Here is a 5,659-nt window from a genome sequence, read left to right on the forward strand (position 1 = left end):
TTCAACTGGTGTTGGGGATATTTTGCTAAAAAGCTCAGGAAGCTTGTGGTTTGTGGTAACTCCAAGTCATTGTCATCTCAAATACATCCCAAGTTGACAGTTTATTGCTGACGTAGGCAGAGATTTAGAGATCTGAGTTCTGGTCATGAGTTGACTTCAAATCACTTTATTTTTTCCAAGTCATTTATAAATGGGAATAAAGTAACACACAAGTTAGTTGAAAATACAAGATGAAGTGTTTTATGTATGTCTAAAAACGTGTGTGGGTCTGTGTGTTTATATACTTTTTATTAGTTCAACATTTAATGAGATCACTGGCTTTGTTCACCTTAAGCAAGTGATTTAACCTCGCAACTAGTGAATCTGCAAAATGAATTTGATTAGGTTAGTGGTTCTTAACTAAGAAAACTGAACATTTGTCATTGTCTAAAGACAGTTTTGTTTGCCATAACTTGGGGAGGGGGGCTGTGCCATTGGTATGGAGTGGATAGAGGTCAGAGATATTGCTAAATACCCTACAAGGCATAGGACAGCCCCCACACTTAGTTTTTGTTCATAGATTTGTCCCTAGTGCTTGGTACAGAGAAGAAACTCAAGAAACTTGTGTTAAATGAATAAATCACTTGGTGGGGGGAGGGAGTCCTATGTCAGACATTTCTTTAATGGTTCATAATATTTTAATACTTTTCAACTTTTAAATATCAGTTGTAATTTTGGGATTGTAACATGGAAGATGACAGACATTTTAATACAAATAAAATTTAAAGAAAAAAAGCTTATGGGGATTAAAAACGTTGTTGATTTTCTTCTCATGGAGAAAAAAAAGTAACAGTTCTTGCACAATTTTCATATCTGCAAGGATAAAGATCTTTTCATTAGGGAGATAGAAATGAATAGGAAAAGACTAAAGGTTGTGTTTCTTTGGAGGATTAGTGATTGACAGATTGATAATTTTCTCTTGGTTTATTTTGTTTGTTTTATTTGGTTTTGGCTTGTCTCAGAGTGCAAATCTCTCTCTCTTCTTCTCTGTCTCTCTGGCATAGTATATAGGCTGCCTGTAACCCTGAAGGAGGGATGGGCAAGATAATAGTTCTGCATGTGTTAAGTTCTTGTCCCTAAGGCAAGAATTTGACAGGATTTATGAATTTAACAATTTTCCAAATCAGCATGATTAATTTGGTGTTTTATTTGCCTCCTTTATATATATGACCATAATAAGAGCTACTTATTAATACAGAAAAAAATCCCTAAGTGCATGGTTAATAAAATAGACCTAAATTGTACTATAACTAAAATAACCCCATTCTCCCCCTCCCCAGTTTTATTGAGAGATAATTGTATAAGTTTCAGTCATATAGTACAATGGTTTGACCTACACATAGGGTGAGATTGTTACTGAAATAAGTTTGGTTAGCATCTGTTCTCTCATAATGATACAATTAAAAAGAAAATGAGAAAAAGGAAAACAGTTTTTCCTTATGATGAGAACTCTTAGGATTTACTCTCTTGACAATTTTATATGTATCACACAGCAGTGGTAAGTACAGTGATCATGTTGTACATTACCTCCTGAATACTTATTTATCTATTAATTGGGATTTTGTATTTTTTACCACCTTCCTCCAATTTTCCTTCTCCATATCCCACCTCTACATACCTCTGGTACACAAATCTGATCTCTTTTTCAACTAATTTTTAAAAAAGAATTTTTATCTGGAGATTTTGTATATCCCCTGGAGTTATAACTTTGAATTTTGTATGCTAGAAATGTCTCATTGTTTTTATCAGTATTTTTATAGATACCAAGAACCCATACTTATCCAGTTTACTTCTCCAGATTAAGCCTGGCCTACATATAACTGTAGGAATATCCTTTTTTATTTTGAGATCTTGTAGTTAGGTTATGTTTCTAGCCTGGCAGAAAGAGACATTGATTAACTTCCTATAAAACTTCCTTTAACCTCAATAATAAGAAAATGGACAAAAGATCTGAAGAGGTACTTCACTAAAGAAGATAAAACAGATGCAAATAAGCACATGAAAAGATTCTTCAACTCACATACCATCAAGGAATTGCAAATTAAAACTATAAGGGGGTCCCACATACCTAGTAGAATGGCCAAAATCCAGAACACTGACCACCCCAAATGCTAGTAAGGATGTGGAGAAGCAGGAACTCTCATTCATTCCTGGTGGGAATGCAAAATGGTACAGCCTTGTTGGAAGATAGCTAGGCACTTTATTACAAAGTTAAACAAACTCTTAAATCATACTATCTAGCAATTGCCCTCTTTAGTATTTAACCAAATGAGTTGAAAAGTTGTGTCCACACAGAAACTTTCACACAAATGTTTATTGCAATCAATGAACATACACATTATTATCACAATAAATCCATAGTTTACATTAGGATGCACTCTTGGTGTTGTGCATTCTCTGTTTGGACAAATGTATGATGATCTGTATCTACCATCATAGTAGCATATAGAAAAGTTTCACTGTCCAAAAATCCTCTGTGCTCTCTCTAATAATCTCTTCATTTTCCCCATCTCCCAGCAACCATGGATCTTTTTACCGTCTTCATACTTTTGCTTTTCCCAGAATGTTATATAGTTGGAATTGTATGGTATATGGAACAATTTCGGATTGGCTTCGTTCGCTTAATGATATGCATTTAAGTTTTCCTGTGTCTTTCATGGCTTGAAAACTCACTTATTTTTATTGCAGAATAATATTCTATTGTTTGGATCTAACAAGTTATTTATGCATTCACTTACTGAAGGGCATCTTGATTGCCTCCATATTTTGGCAGTTACGAGCAAAGCCGCAATAAACATTTGTGTGCAGGTTTCTGTGTAGACACAACTTTTCAACTCATTTGATTAAATACTAAAGAGGACAATGGCTGGATAGGATGATGTAAGAGCTTGTTTAACTTTGTAATCAAGTGCCAAACTAGTGTGAACCTATATCTGTTCTAAACAAGAAGGTCAATTTAAAAAGTTATATATAAAAAAATAAAGAAAGGTGTAGAAATGGTGTTTCCCTTCCTCCCTCTCTATGTGCAGCATTTGGGAGAGAAGAGCTACCGCCCATTGGAAAGTAATGCAAAAGGAATTTGGCAAACAAAAGACATAAGGAAAAACAGGTTCTGGTAAAAACTCCAATTAAATGATAAATATGGTCTCTTGAAGTAGTATGTTTTCACTAAGGTGGTCTAGTAATTGATTAAAAGCCTTAATTTTGAATGTTTTTCTTAAATATCAAGCCAATACCCCAAGGTATTTTCAGTTTTTCCTCCACCCTCATGCCAGATATATGGCATTTTTTAAATGGGGACTGGACTGAGTTGCTTGATTGTTACGACCACTGAGAAACATTCTGCAAGAATGAATTACTTTTGGGTTCACTTTCCTCCACAGGCTTAGGGTAATGACTGGCACACAGTAGGAATACAATCAGTGATTTTTAAAAAAATGTATAATATAACTTAATTCTATGACATTCCTCTCATTGAAGATATTTTTTAAAATAGCTAAAATATGTCAATGTCACGTGAAAAATAAATGCCTAGTAGGAGAATTTAGACAATGCCTGTAATAGCCATGATTTGACCTGGATATTCAGTTTTGTTTTCATTTCAAACATTATTTTTTAAAAAGTAACATAAAGCCAGTAAAGATTGCTGCATTTTTCATATGTCCTAGTCTCATCAATTTTAATTCAACTGTCAATTTTTTCCTCAACTGTTTGTTAATGACATTGGTTCTGTTTTTAATGCGAAGAGTATCTGTCCATTTTCAGTTTCTTCACAGGGATATTTAGGTCTCCTTTCTCTAATTCTTCAAGAAAATGCTTCATGCTGAGTTTAAATAATAATCAAGGGTCTAGTTCCAAAAGTGGTGGGAAATTACAGCTCCATGCAATTTTGAGAGCCTGATGTACAAGTCGATCCAAGTGCTCAGCTTGATTTCCAGGAGAAGGGTGTGTGAATACCCATTCTGGCAACTTGCAGTGAGCATGGACGCTCTCTGCAACTTTCTTTGGTCATCTGCCAAAACCCTAAACTGGCTCTGATGTGCACACAAGCCTTTGCAGCAAGCCGTAGTCCAATTTTGTCAGCTTCAGTCGCCAATGTTCTACTGTATGTTCTATCAAACATATACTCCTGCCATGTAGGCTGCATTCACTGTCCCAGAAGTTCCAACTACCTATGTCAAGGACAAATGGTCCAAGTCGCTGTGAGAAAAAAAATTGGACCCAGGAAATTTAATAAATGAACCAAGCTAGCCCTTTCTATACCACGCCAAAAAAGTGCATGTGCTATTTCATGGCATAGAAGGAAGGAAAGCAGATGAGTATCAGTTACACTATTTAAAAGCCCAGGGGAGATAAACACATCAATTTGGAAACAAAAAACATTTATACTTGGAGAATCCACCACATGAATAACCCAATTGATCTTAGAGATCCTTGGGATAGCTTTATTACATTCAACTAGATGATAAACCCCTTCTATAACAGTCAGATATCAGGCACCTCTCTCAGCATAACATTTTTAAATTCTTCCAACCATGTTTCATATTCCAGTTCTGATACAAGCCTGAACTGTTCTTTCCTTGATAATAGCAGCTTGCTGTGACTGGACTCACTTTCCACGGCCATCCTGAGCTACTCAGACCAAGGACCAGATCCCATTTGTTTGTTCTTTCACTCTCTTTAAACAGTTCCTTTTTAAAATGGTAATGGGGAAAAATACAATATAAATTTTTAAAAAAGAGAAGAACTTGTTCAGAAAATCACAACCATTGATGTGTGAGATCCCTAAGCAGCAGTGGGATGGGGGAAAAGGAAATAGGTAAGTTAAGTAAGTAAGTAAATAAATCAATAGGGCCTTTTTGTTAGGAGGATGTGACTGCACCATTCTCTTAGGTCGACGCCCGTGGTGATTGCAAATTGTTTTTCTGCACTGGTTTAAAAATTATCGAGACAATAAACAAAGCAGCTTGAGATCATGAAGTGTGCAGACTCCTGAAAGGGTAGGAGTGACTGCAACATTTTAAATCAGTAGTGTCTTTAAAAAGAGTCATTTCAGGCTGTACACTTCTAGGTAATCATCTAAATTCTCTTACTTTTGACACTCAAGAGGCATCCTGTTCTTTTGTTATTAAAAGTCCTATGGAAATGAAAGTCTCCAGGCAGAAAAGCTGACCCATCACCCTGATTTACCTATTTGATCTGCTTGTTTGTTTGTTTGTTTGTTTGTTTGTTTGTTTGTTTTTACATTCTATATGGTTGGTTTGTACTTGATAGTCTAATGAGGTTAGAGCTAGTGTGTCACGTTGTTCTTAGTTGGTCAATGAATTAATTTGGAATAAAACACAGTTTCTAGTAGTGTAACAGGGCATAGCCAGGGCCCCTGCAAATGGGAGATTTGTAACGGGGTCCAGAACTTGGCGTGTCCAAGAAAAATATAAAATAGTCTCCCCATCAACAGCCACCCCCCCTCACCTCGCCCCTCCACCCCGTCCCAAGGCAGGCTGCCACAGGGGATGGGAGACCTGGAGCAGGACCATTGAGAGTCATTTTGCATGTCAATAACAGCAGGATAGCTTCAGACCTCATACGCAAAGATGGTTATTTTGCATCTCAACAAGGC

At 36.2% G+C, this 5,659-nt stretch overlaps 1 pseudogene; it reads right to left on the reverse strand.

Moving 5' to 3' along the window:
- Window positions 1–3,774: 3,774 nt before the first annotated feature.
- On the reverse strand, window positions 3,775–5,408 carry LOC129084436 (metalloendopeptidase OMA1, mitochondrial-like; annotated as a pseudogene).
- Between the last annotated feature and the right edge of the window lie 251 nt (window positions 5,409–5,659).

The sequence above is a fragment of the Pteronotus mesoamericanus genome, unplaced genomic scaffold (assembly GCF_021234165.1).
Source record: "Pteronotus mesoamericanus isolate MK-2021 breed Mesoamerican mustached bat unplaced genomic scaffold, CSHL_Meso_final scaffold_174, whole genome shotgun sequence".
NCBI lineage: Eukaryota > Metazoa > Chordata > Mammalia > Chiroptera > Mormoopidae > Pteronotus > Pteronotus mesoamericanus.